General features: G+C 43.5%; 1 protein-coding gene across 7 annotated transcripts in view; it reads left to right on the top strand.

Annotated features, from left to right (window-relative positions):
* Window positions 1-812: 812 nt before the first annotated feature.
* Window positions 813-11,524, top strand: part of CCDC68 (coiled-coil domain containing 68) — a 57,795-nt gene continuing 47,083 nt past the window's right edge. For all 7 annotated transcript variants that reach the window (XM_081562243.1, XM_081562244.1, XM_081562245.1 and 4 more), the window contains exon 1: window positions 813-943. The gene's annotated coding sequence lies outside the window, so the exon portion shown is untranslated. The remainder of the gene's footprint in view (window positions 944-11,524) is intronic.

The following is an 11,524-nucleotide window of genomic DNA, read 5'->3' as shown; positions in this document are numbered from 1 at the left end:
TTAGTTAATAGTGAGGGATCAATGTTCATTTCTTAGTTTTGACAGCTGTACCATGGTGATGTAAGACGTGACTACTACGGGACATCGGCTAGGGAGGTTTAGGGAATTTTGTACTCTCTCTGCAACTTTTTCGTAAATCTAACGTGTGTCAGTTGCTCAGTCATGTCTGAGTCTTTGTGACCCTATGGACTGTAGCCCACCAGGCTCCTCTGTCCATGGGATTCTCCTGGCAAGAATACTGGAGTGGGTTGCCATTTCCTCCTCCAAATTTGATAAATCTAAATTTATTCCAAAACAGCCTTCAGTTTAGTCGCTCAGTCGTGTCCGACTCTGTGACCCCATGGACTGCAGCACGCCAGGCCTCCCTGTCCATTACCAACTCCCAGAGCTTGCTCAAACTCATGTCCATCGAGTCCGTGATGCCATCCAACCATCTCATCCATGTCCCCTTCTCCCGCCTTCAATCTTTCCCATCATCAGGGTCTTTTCCAAAGAGTCAGTTCTTCGCATCAGGTAGCCAAAGTATAAAAAACAAAAAGTATATGAGCTTGGAGCTTAAACAGGATCTTTAAAAAAAAAAAAAAAGCAACAGGAACTATCCACCCCCCACCCCCATCCCCTAACAGAATAACCCAATTACTGAGCTGTGCGCGGGGTTGGGGACTTGAGTGTCGCGGTGCACACAAGGCACCCCGGGGCTCACACAGCACCCCGGGTCGCCGGGAGCCGGGCGCGCGCGTCGGGGCGCCGGGGAGCCCAGGCCCCGCCCCGGAGCCGCTCGGGCGCTCGACTCTGCCCGGGGCGCGTCCTGCAGTGCGGGGCGGAGCTCCCTGGAGCTGCGGAGCCGCGGAGTCCGGCGGAGCCGACCCGCGCGACCCGCCCGCGGTGCCGAGCCAGGGGAGGAGCGGCGCCCAGACCCCGCGCTCGCCGAGCGCCCTCCAAGGTAGGCGAGCCCCAGCGATCTTCGCCCAGGTCACCCTCCTCTCCCCTAGGCGAGCGGGGGTCCAGGCGCCCTTGGAGCGGGTCCCCTCCACCCTCCCCCCGTGCCGCCTGGAGCACCAAGGGCATTTTCCTGCGCACAGGTCCTCGGTGAGGACGGCATTCTCCCTGTAAACCTTTCTTCTGGAGTCAGATTCCCTGGGCGAGAAGTTTGTGCGCCTCCAGGGTAGCATCACCCACTCAGTGGGTATGAACTTGGGCAAACTCCCGGAGATGGTGAAGGACAGGGAAGCCTGGCGTGCTGCAGTCCATGGAGTCGCAGAGAGTCGGGCACGACTTGGTGACTGAACGACAAGGAACAGAGTTGCCTTCCCTGAGAAAGGATACACCCTCCTTCTCCCTGCGAACGCCCGGTTGTTTATTTAGATTGCTTATTTAGGTTGCTGTTAGGCAGTCCCTTGGCCGGGGGTCCCCCCTTCAGAGGCGGTGGAGAAAGCCTTCTGGAAAACTTGGCTGTCACCTATGGACCCTCGCTGGACGACTTTGGCAGCTCCGTGTGCCCTGAGTTTTTAAGAGCGCAGACATTCATCCGCTCTGGCTTCTGTTAGCTTCAGGTGTAGTGAAGGGAGAGCAACCTGTTGGATGACCGTTTTCTGCTGTCATGGGTTTCTAGAGCTGAAAGTTACTCAGCCCCTGGCAGGTGTGCAAAGAAGCAGTGTCATCTTACAGAAGGAATAGCCCGGGACCGTGAGAGGGGAGATTTAGACTGCATGAATGGCATGCAATGGCAAACTTGTAACCTTCTTTGAGAGCAAATAAATTTACATATATAAAAGAAGAGTTAGCTCCAAAGGTACCTGAAACTGGGTCTGCCATTTTCACTATGGTCGTTTTATTTTCAGAAATCAAAAATTGTTTTTTACTTATTGCTATACATAGGCTAGATAAAGTGTTCAAAAGGAATTATTTCTCACTTGCAACTGGGAGAAGATACTCTGTCCTTTTATGTACCTGATGGTATTAAATATTCAGTTCTGCAGAAGTCTGGCTTTTCAGAAATATGATCCAAGCTGCAGTCTCAGGTACCCCTGCAGACACAACAGGTGCGATTGTTTCCTGCTGCTGGGCCGTCCCCCCTCCCTCCCAGCCTACGCTGACCCTTTGAGTGTGAAGGTCACTGACGCAGAGGAATTTGTACCTAAGGCAGGGGCTTCCCACCTCTTTACAGAGGGAATGAAAATGGCTTACACTTTCTGCGACCTCGGCAAGCTTCTCAAGGTCTTTTCCCTTTAATCTGCTAAATAAATTTAGTAAGTAAACCTGCACTAACTAAAGAGAGGCTTTTGAAATAAATGCAGGCACTGTTTCAGTCATATTTTTCACATTTATGATTTCACAAGATAATAACAAGCATGTTAATATATTTGTTAGCGTAGTGATTTATAATGTGCTAGAAAGTGGGCTTGAGTTGTAACCCAAATTCTGGACTAAGTTGGAAAAATCCAAGCTAGATTTGGTCAAAACTGAAAATTGAGGCATATATTTATTTGTTTGGAATGATGACTGAAAAAGGAAACAGCTAAGATTTCTGAGATCTTCCCAGATGGCTTTGATGGTCAAGAATCTGCTTGTAATGCAGGAGACCCGAGTTTGATCTCTGGGTTGGGAAGATCTCTCTCTTTTCCTGGAGAAGGGAATGGCTACCCACTCCAGTATTCTTGCCTGGAAAGTTCCTTGGAGGAATGTCAAAATCTTTTACATTAGTGGGCTTGAATCTTTGAGATTTTTTTCATTAAAATTAGATGGCCGTTTATTGCTAGAAAAGCATTTCAAAATGGCAACATGTTACTATCAATTTAATAGCATGTTTAAGTGAACTTACATTTTACAAGCATCTAAACATGGAGACAGTCACCCACGGAGTTTGGAAAACAAAAATATGTGCACGTATGTGTGCTCAGTTTTAGAAAATATTTGGTGCACCTGTGGATTTTCAGGCCTGTTGCTTTATTCACTGAACCACTGAACCAACATTTATTGTGTAGGGCACCATGGTCTGTCTAGGAGACACAGGGGGACACACGTTGGTGTAAATGAGACACATTTCTGTCCTCTGGAATTTACACAGCTTTGGAATCCTCCGGAACACCCTGAGGCCATAATCAGGAACCATACCAGGCAACATCTAATACATTTTTTGGCACTGACCGAAACTAGATTAGCTTCAAATCACAGACTCTTTTCCAGTGATTTAACTAGTCAAATTAAAAAATTGTAAAGGAATTTATATGTTATTCAGGTCACTTTCCTCTTTTGCTTAGGCTGGGAAAGAATTTAGGAATCCTGTATTCTGAGTTTAATATTATGAAATATTAAGATCTTAAACCTGAAATAGCTAAAAAAAACATCAATTTCATGCAAATTCAATAAAATCTAACCTTGTAGTAGTAGTAGATTCCAATAATTTAGGGGTTGAAAAATTTAAATTGAGAAAATTATATCCATCAAGTTATTTTTTTTTCCTGTAAATTTAGAAAAACATGACTGCAATTATTTTTTAACCTCAGAGGAAAAAAATGACTTTATGTAAGACATTCTTGCCTTTTTTTTTTTTTGGCTATTTTTTTTTAAAATCAGCTCTATTGGAGATATGATTTATAAACTATCAAATACATCACACTGTCCAATTTAATGATTTTTAGTAAACTTATGGAGTTGTTCAATCATTATCACAATCCAATTTTAGAACATTTTCATCTCGGCCCCCTCCCAAAATCTCGAGAGCCTGTTTGTAGCACTCACCATTCTCACCCTCAGACCCAGGCAACCACTAATCTGTTTTCTGTCTCTTTAGATTCGACTTTTCTGGGCATTTCACATGATGAGATAATAGAATATATGTTATTTAGCATCTGATTTCTTTAACCTGGAATAATGTTTTTGAGGTGCATTCAGCTTGTAGCATGGTGGTTCCTTTTTATTGCTACTAATGTTCCTTCCATTGAATGGCTAGGCCACATTTTGCTTACTTTGATGGATGTTGCTGCAATCACATTGAAGTGGTAAGACAGATATTTTGGTCCAACTTCCATAATTTGAAAAATAACTGATAGGAACCAAACACTTATTTATATTTATGAAAAAATATATTCCTGATATGGAATACTGATACTTACCAAATGTCATAACTGTGATCTTTCTGTGATACTCCATGAAAATAGTAACTAGTAAGTCCCAAGTCAGTAGCAGAAAGCATCAGTCATTTCATATTCTAGGTTGGACTTGGAAGACTCTAACTCTTAATGTTAACATTTGTTAAGAGCCCAGGCTTCCCCGATGCCTCAGATGGTAAAGAATCCACCTGCAATGTGGGAGACCCGAGTTCGATCCTTGGGTTGGGAAGATCCTCTGGAGAAGGACATGGCAACTCATTTCAGTATTCTTGCCTGAAAAATTCCATGCGCATAGGAGGCTGGTGGGCTACAGTCCATGGGGCGGCAAAGAGTCGGATACAACTGAGCGACTAAACACATACACATGTCTCCTTTGCTACGTTTTCTTCTCAAATAATATGCATTTAAATGGGGGAATTTTGATGCATGTTTGGTCCAACAGTGATAACTGAACTACTCTTAAAAATATGAGCCCTTCTTAATAACATATTTTAGTGGCACACTTAACATAAAGCAAGAGTCATCTGTAGCCTTAAGCCAAAAAGTAGAAGGAAGTGCATCTGAATTTGCATGCTTTTCATTTTATTATTCTGTCATTTCTATCACTGTGTTAAAGGGTGAAACTGATCCAACTGGTGTTGACTTACCGAATCAGGCACTAGTTTGAACTCTTAAAATCTAAAACAGAAGAAATACCACTCTTTTTTTCCTCTGGGGCGTTTACAGGAGCTAGACCAAATGATAAATTATTCCAGGTTCCTATTAAATAGTGATGTTTTCTGTGAACAAATAAGAATCACTAACACTACAAAAACATTTTGGTATAATACCTTTCTTAGGTGTTCATGTAGAGATGTTTTCTTCTATGCCCCCATTCACCCTGTTTTGTGTCAATTCTTATGGCAAATGCATTTTTAGTGGGTTACATTTGACAACTTATGCTTAAAGATCCTCTTAGGGAGATTTCTCCAGTTGAGTGGAAACTCTTCTATAAAACGTCAGCCGATTCTGTGCAGCTAAAGAAAAGACACTGTCTCTGAATGCCTGTAAGTTACTGCTGAAATTGCAAGTTCCTATGGGGGAAAAAAGCATTCAGATAACTTGAAGGTCTATTTTATTGACAATGTGGAGTGCAAAGGCTTTTATGTTTGAAACTAAAGTAGCCTAAGTTGAATAGTACAGTTTTCCAAAGTAGGATATGTTCATTTGGAGCTCAGTTTGTCTGCTACTGTCAAAACAACTTGCTGTAACTCCTGGCTCAGACCACTGCTGTTTTACTGATCTGTGGTTAGATGAATTGATAAGTCTCTGTTGGTAAGTCTTTTTTTAACTTGGTATTGATTTAAAAATTTCTAGAACAGTTTCGTTTTCTAGTCTTAAACTGGTCATTTCATTTCAAATGTCTCCTGAGAGTGAAATGCCAATTACAGGAATCCATCTTCATCTTTTTCACTTTCTGGAAATCGAAGTGGACATGTTCCCCCTGTCGTGCCTGTTCACCAACAGGAAGAAGGTCTGCTCAGCATTGAGCTATAAGCTTCTCCTAATTATTTTGGGAAATTCACTCACTCATCACTCACGTTCATGTGACTTGATATAAGGAGCTTGGTTTCACCCAGAACCAGGAGTTGCTTCTTGCTCTTGTATCTTTCTCTATCCCCTTGGTTTGGATAGGATGCTGAAATCAGTCTGACCTCTTCCTGGTACAGGGCTGCAGGGGAGGGGCGGAGGGGGGCGGGGAAGCATGGGGTCCCGGCTGCCTCAGGGGGTGGGCAGCCTTCACAGACTTTGTCATCACTGCCCCAGTAGTCCATGTGCTTCTGTCCTACTGTGAAGAAGGGAAACATGCAGCTAGAAGATGCTTAGAAAGGGGATGGTCAGTTGTAGAGACACTGATGGACCTAGAGTCTGTCATACAGAGTGAAGCATAATAAGTCAGAAAGATAAAAACAAACTGTATAATCGTGTATTAATGCATACGTGTGGGATCTAGAAAAATGGTACAGATGAACCTATTTATAGGGTGGGAACAGAGATGCAGACGTAGAGAATGGACGTGTGGACAGTGGGATGAGGGGAAGGCGAGGGTGAGATGCACTGGGAGAGTGGGATTGACATCTATACACTAGCATGTTTAAGATAGATAGCTGTAACATTGTAAAGCAACTGTACTCCAATTAAGAAAAAATTGCCAAAAAAAAAGAAAAAGAATAAGAATGGGTAGGTGAAATAAGGAGTTCTATTTCAGAATTAGATTTAAATCTTCCTGTTGCAAGTTTTCTTGTCTATTTCTTATATATTTTTATATACTTCTTCCTACTTTTCCACCTCAGTAAGTAATAATTATGCTTAACTTTCTTAAGATGTTTAAGATTTCCCTGGCTTTTGTCACCTTATTGAATGTCAAGCTCCATGGGCTATTCTTATAGGAGCAATGGCTCTACCTGCCTGTCAGCAACTCAGTTATTTGCTTTTTAACAATTCTGACTCCATCGCTTTTTTTGCCATTTACACTTTTGGAGGGCTCAACAGTTTGAATTAAGGAAATAAATTTAGTTAATTGTGGCTTGCTGTTAATTGTATTTTGAAATCTCCACTGTACTTAGCTCTTACTAGTAATTTTTTAATTAATTTTTAAAAATTTTTAATTAACTTTTAATTACTATTTAGAAAATAAAAGTGTATACATCCATCTTTTTTAGTATAGGGTTCTGAGTCATGGAACCACCATCACCAGCAAGATAGAGAACAGTTTTATCATCACTCTCTAGTCCCCTAAAATATTCCCAAGTGTCTCTTTTGTAGTCAATCCCTCCCCTACTCTTAATCCTCAGTTCAGTTTTCTGACCCTATAGTTTCAAATTTTCTGGAATGTCATATACATGGAACTGTGGAATATGCAGCCTTTGAGATGTGGCTGTCTTCAGTCGGCTTAATGCATCTGAGATTCATCTATGTTGTATCAGTGCCACTCAGTCGCTCAGTCGTGTCCGACTCTTTGCGACCCCATGCACCGCAGCACACCAGGCTTCCCTGTCCTTCACCAGCTCCCGGCGCTTGCTCAGACTCATGCGCATTGAGTCGGTGATGCCATCCAGCCATCTCATCCTCTGTCGCCCCCTTCTCCTCCTGCCTTCAATCTTCCCCAGTATCGGGGTCTTTTCTAGGGAGTCAGCTCTTCACATCGTATCAGTTGATCATTCTTCTGTATTGATGAACAGGATTCACCTGTTAATGACTATCTGAATTTTTTCCAGACTTTGGCCACTATAAATGTGTTCTATGGCCATACAAAATCCGGAGGGACTGCCGGGTGGTGCAGTCCGTGCGTAACCCTACAGGAAGCTGCCGAAGTGATGATGTCTCGCATGGCTGCGAGCTTTGCTTTCCCACGGGCAACACCCAGAGTTGCTGCTTCTTCCCGTCCTCACCCACATGTGGGATCGGCTGTCTTTCCCTCCTTCTCTGGATAGTTTTTAAAACGATGTAGGTGATGTTGAAGCTCAGATATCCCAAGACCAGTTCGGGAAGCTATAGCTATTTTGTAAATCCCTGAGCCTTTTGCTCTTAAAATATTTCATGAAGCCACAGAAGAAATTTTCCAAAAGGGCACCTTTCTTATCAATGTTGCAAATGACTGAGATATATGTCAGTGACAACTAGTTCTTTTCATGTTTTTTCACCGATCAGTCCTAAGTGGCTTTAAGATAGATTGTTAGCCCAGAAGGTCAAAGCAGCAGGTGTAACTGACTGATGGGGTTAGGGGGTGGGAATAGAAAGGGGACAACTGGGTTCAGGCCTTGATGCTTTCAAATGATGCTCTTTAAGCAAATGTCCATTATAAGCTGTGAGCCTAAACATAATTATTTAATATTCTCTGAATATGTATTACAGTCAGATACCCTATTAAGCACTTTTTCTGCATTATCCCATTTAATCATCATATAACTCATTGGCTCCAGCAATAAGGAATTCACCTGCAATGTGGGAGACGCAGATGGAGATGCAGAGGTCGGGAAGATCCCCTGGAGGAAGAAATGGCAACCCACTCCAGTGTTCTTGCCTGGGAAATCCCAAGGACAGAGGAGCCTGGCGGGCTACAGTCCAAGGGGTTGCAAAGAGTCGGACACAACTGAGCGACTGAGCACATAACTCAGTGAGGAAGTTAACAGCTTCATTTGGGTTTTTCAGTTGAGAAAGCTAAAGCCTAAGGGAGGTTAAAACTTTTCCAAGGAGGAGGTTGGGATTAACAGATACACACTAGTTACTATACATGAAATAATCAGCAAAGACCTACTGTACAGCACAAGGAACTCTACTCAATACTCTGTCATAAAGTATATGGGAAAAAACCCAAAAGGAATTGATCCATGTATGTGTATGAGTGAACCTGAAATGAGTACAACCATTGCAAATCAACTATACTCCAATAAAATCAAAATTAAGTTAAAAAATATCAAAAGAAAAGAAATCGAAATAGATTAGAAAAGAATCCAGAAATGTTCTCCAAACACATAGTTAATTGAAAATATCCAAACCATTTGATTTTTTTTGACAAAGATAAAAGTGTAATTCCATGTGTAAAAAAGAATAATTTCAATAAATGGTGATAAAGAATTGAAAAAAAATAACTTTCTGGGTTCAGGTGATGAGATTAACTAAGGATTTTGAAAAACATATCACTTCTCTGTGACTTGGCTGCCTTATACATACATGTAGATAGATAAAAGTATAGAGGTAACAATTATTGCACACTGTGTTTTGATGATTAATTCTGACGATGCATGGGAAATAATTCCTTGGCAAATGGCACAGTGCTCTGTCAATAGTATGTATTTTCTATCGTGTTTGGACTAGTATTTCAATCCTTTTATCCCCCTAAACTAATTGGCCTTTGTTATGTATCTGAGAGCTTTCTATAGCACTGGCTACGATATAAACGTGTGTTTACAAGTGAGTAGCATTTAGAAATGAATAGAAATTAATTCTACTTTAAAAATCTTAGATTACTGCTTGCAAACAGCATTGCTGTGACTTGGGCTCAGTGTTAACATGCATGTCTTTGGATGCACTGTGCATCATTTTCAGGTAAACTGCACAGTCACCTGAGGTTTACCAGCTGACACTGGATGTCACCATCGTGCCGTGTAATGTCACTGCAGAACAGGTGTGCTCTTCCGTATTCGGGACACGGCCAGTCTCTTCAAGGGTCTGGAGACACGTTAGCTTTACTTTCCCCCTCATATGACCTCATTACCTTTGTAGCGTCTTATTGTAACTTAACTCTCTCAGTTTCTGATATGTAAGCTCTCTATCATAGTGACCGAGAATGATGAGACAATTGTCAATATTGTTGGCTCAGAACTGAGAAGCTGGAAACTCAGGCAGTGTGCCAAAGCAGGGCTCTGGGTTCCTAAGCAGGGTCACTGGGTCGGGCTCACCTAAGTAGGAAAGGAATCTGTGCACATTTGTGCTCACTCAGTCGTGTCCGACTCTTTGTGACCCCATGGACTGCAGCCCTCCAGGCTCCTCTGTCCATGGGATTTTCCAGGCCAGAATACTGGAGTGGGTTGCCATTTCCTTCTCCAGGGGATCTTCCCCACCCAGAGATTGAACCCTGTGTGTCCTGTATTGGCAGGTGGATTCTTTACCACTGAGCCACCTGGGAAGCTGCAGGAAAGGAATTTACTGGAAGTAAACTTGGAATCCAGAATTGATGGGAAAGCTAGGTATGGACATGGGAGAGTCCAGTGCTGTTATCTTGGCCAAGATCAATCCTCTGGGCATTGCCACTGGGCACTAGATACCAGGTTGGTGTTCCTGCCTCTGGATCTAAAGCACTGCTCTGGGCCAGATTCCCTCCTCCCCAGAACAACAAGGGGATTTTCACTGCCTCTAGCGCAACCAGCCCGAGGGCCAATCCTTTGATGATGGTTCCTGGCGGGAGCACTCAGCTGACTGAGTCTAGGAGTTGTACCCGCGCTCCAGCACCAGGGAGTGACGAGAAAGAAAGAGGTCTCTCCTGCAGAGACTCCTGCAGAGGGTGACCCCACACACCTGGGAGGGAGAGCCAAGCTGGGCATCCACCGTGGTGCTGCGGGTGTCAGCACTCATGGAAGTGGGTCGAGAACGCCACGGTGTGGTCAGCTGCTCTTAACGAAGTGCCCCTTCCACTGGGGGGCCTAGACTCAGTTGCATATGCCCTGTGGCACCTGACAGCACCCCAGACTTCACTGTCCCTGCCGTCAGCCCTCAGGGAGCCTCACCAGCCAGGGCTAGACCTGTTGTTGTTTGTTTGTTTTTCACTTTTGATTTTATACTGGAGTATAGCCAGTTAACTAACAATGATGCGATTGTTTCAGGTGCACAGCAGAGCGACTCAGCCGTACGCATACATGTATCCATTCTCCCCCAAACTCCTCTCCTGTCCGTGCACCCCAGTGTTCGTTGCAGCACTGTTTACAATAGTCTAGGGCTTCCCAGATGGCTCAGCAGGTAAAGAATCAGTGTGGGAGACACAGGTTCGATCCCTGGGTCGGGAAGTTCCCCTGGCGGATGGCATGGCAACCCACTCCAGTATCCTTGCCTGGGAAATCCCACAGACAGGAGAGCCTGGCGGATTGCATTTCATGGGAATGCAAAGAGTTGGACACGACTGAGCACAATAAGACCTGTTTTAAGTGGGCTAAGGAGAAGACTCCTTAGGCAAATTGAAAGTCTTATGTTTCAGTCTATTCAAAAAAATTTCCTACCCATTTAAAGAAAAAGAAAAAAAAAATGGTAGGCGACCTGTCGTACCTTGTTCTTGGAACAGGACTGCGTGCAGGTTCCAGCCTGGGCTCTTGCTCGCCGTTTGCCTGGAATCCTCTTCTCCCAGATGGCCACATGGCTTCACCTCCTTTATTCAAGTCTTTTGCTTCAATGCCACCTCTTCAGGTTGGCCGTCTCTCTCCACCATCCAAAGCAACACCGCTTTTTATTCTTTGACCCTCTTCTGCTCTTCTTCCTGAGACCACCCCGATTATGTTCTCTGTGCAGTCCTTTTGTTTCATGTCTGTCTCCCCTTCTGTACTGAAAGTCCCATGAAAGCGGGGTCTTGGGCTTGTTTCTGCAGTTGCAAGTTTCTAAAACTGCTATATTCCATAAATATTTAATGCACAAATGAATGAATCAAGGGTTAAATAAAGGAAGGGCACTCTTTTGTTAATATCTCTAGTCTGTAAACAGTTCCTGTATTCATTTCCTAAGGGTGCTAAAATAAAGGAACCACAGAGTGGCTTAAGCATAGTACTTTCTCGTCTCTCAGTTCCGGAGGCTGGAAGTTCAAGATCAAAGATCAAGGTGTTGGCAGGGTTGTTTCCTTCTGAAAATTGTAAAGAAGAATCTATCCCCTGCTACTCCTCCAGCTTCTG

The sequence above is a fragment of the Giraffa tippelskirchi genome, chromosome 14 (genome assembly GCF_054371585.1).
Source record: "Giraffa tippelskirchi isolate mGirTip1 chromosome 14, T2T-mGirTip1v1.2.pri, whole genome shotgun sequence".
In the NCBI taxonomy this organism is placed as follows: Eukaryota; Metazoa; Chordata; class Mammalia; order Artiodactyla; family Giraffidae; genus Giraffa; species Giraffa tippelskirchi.
This window is presented reverse-complemented; position numbering and strand designations above follow the sequence as displayed.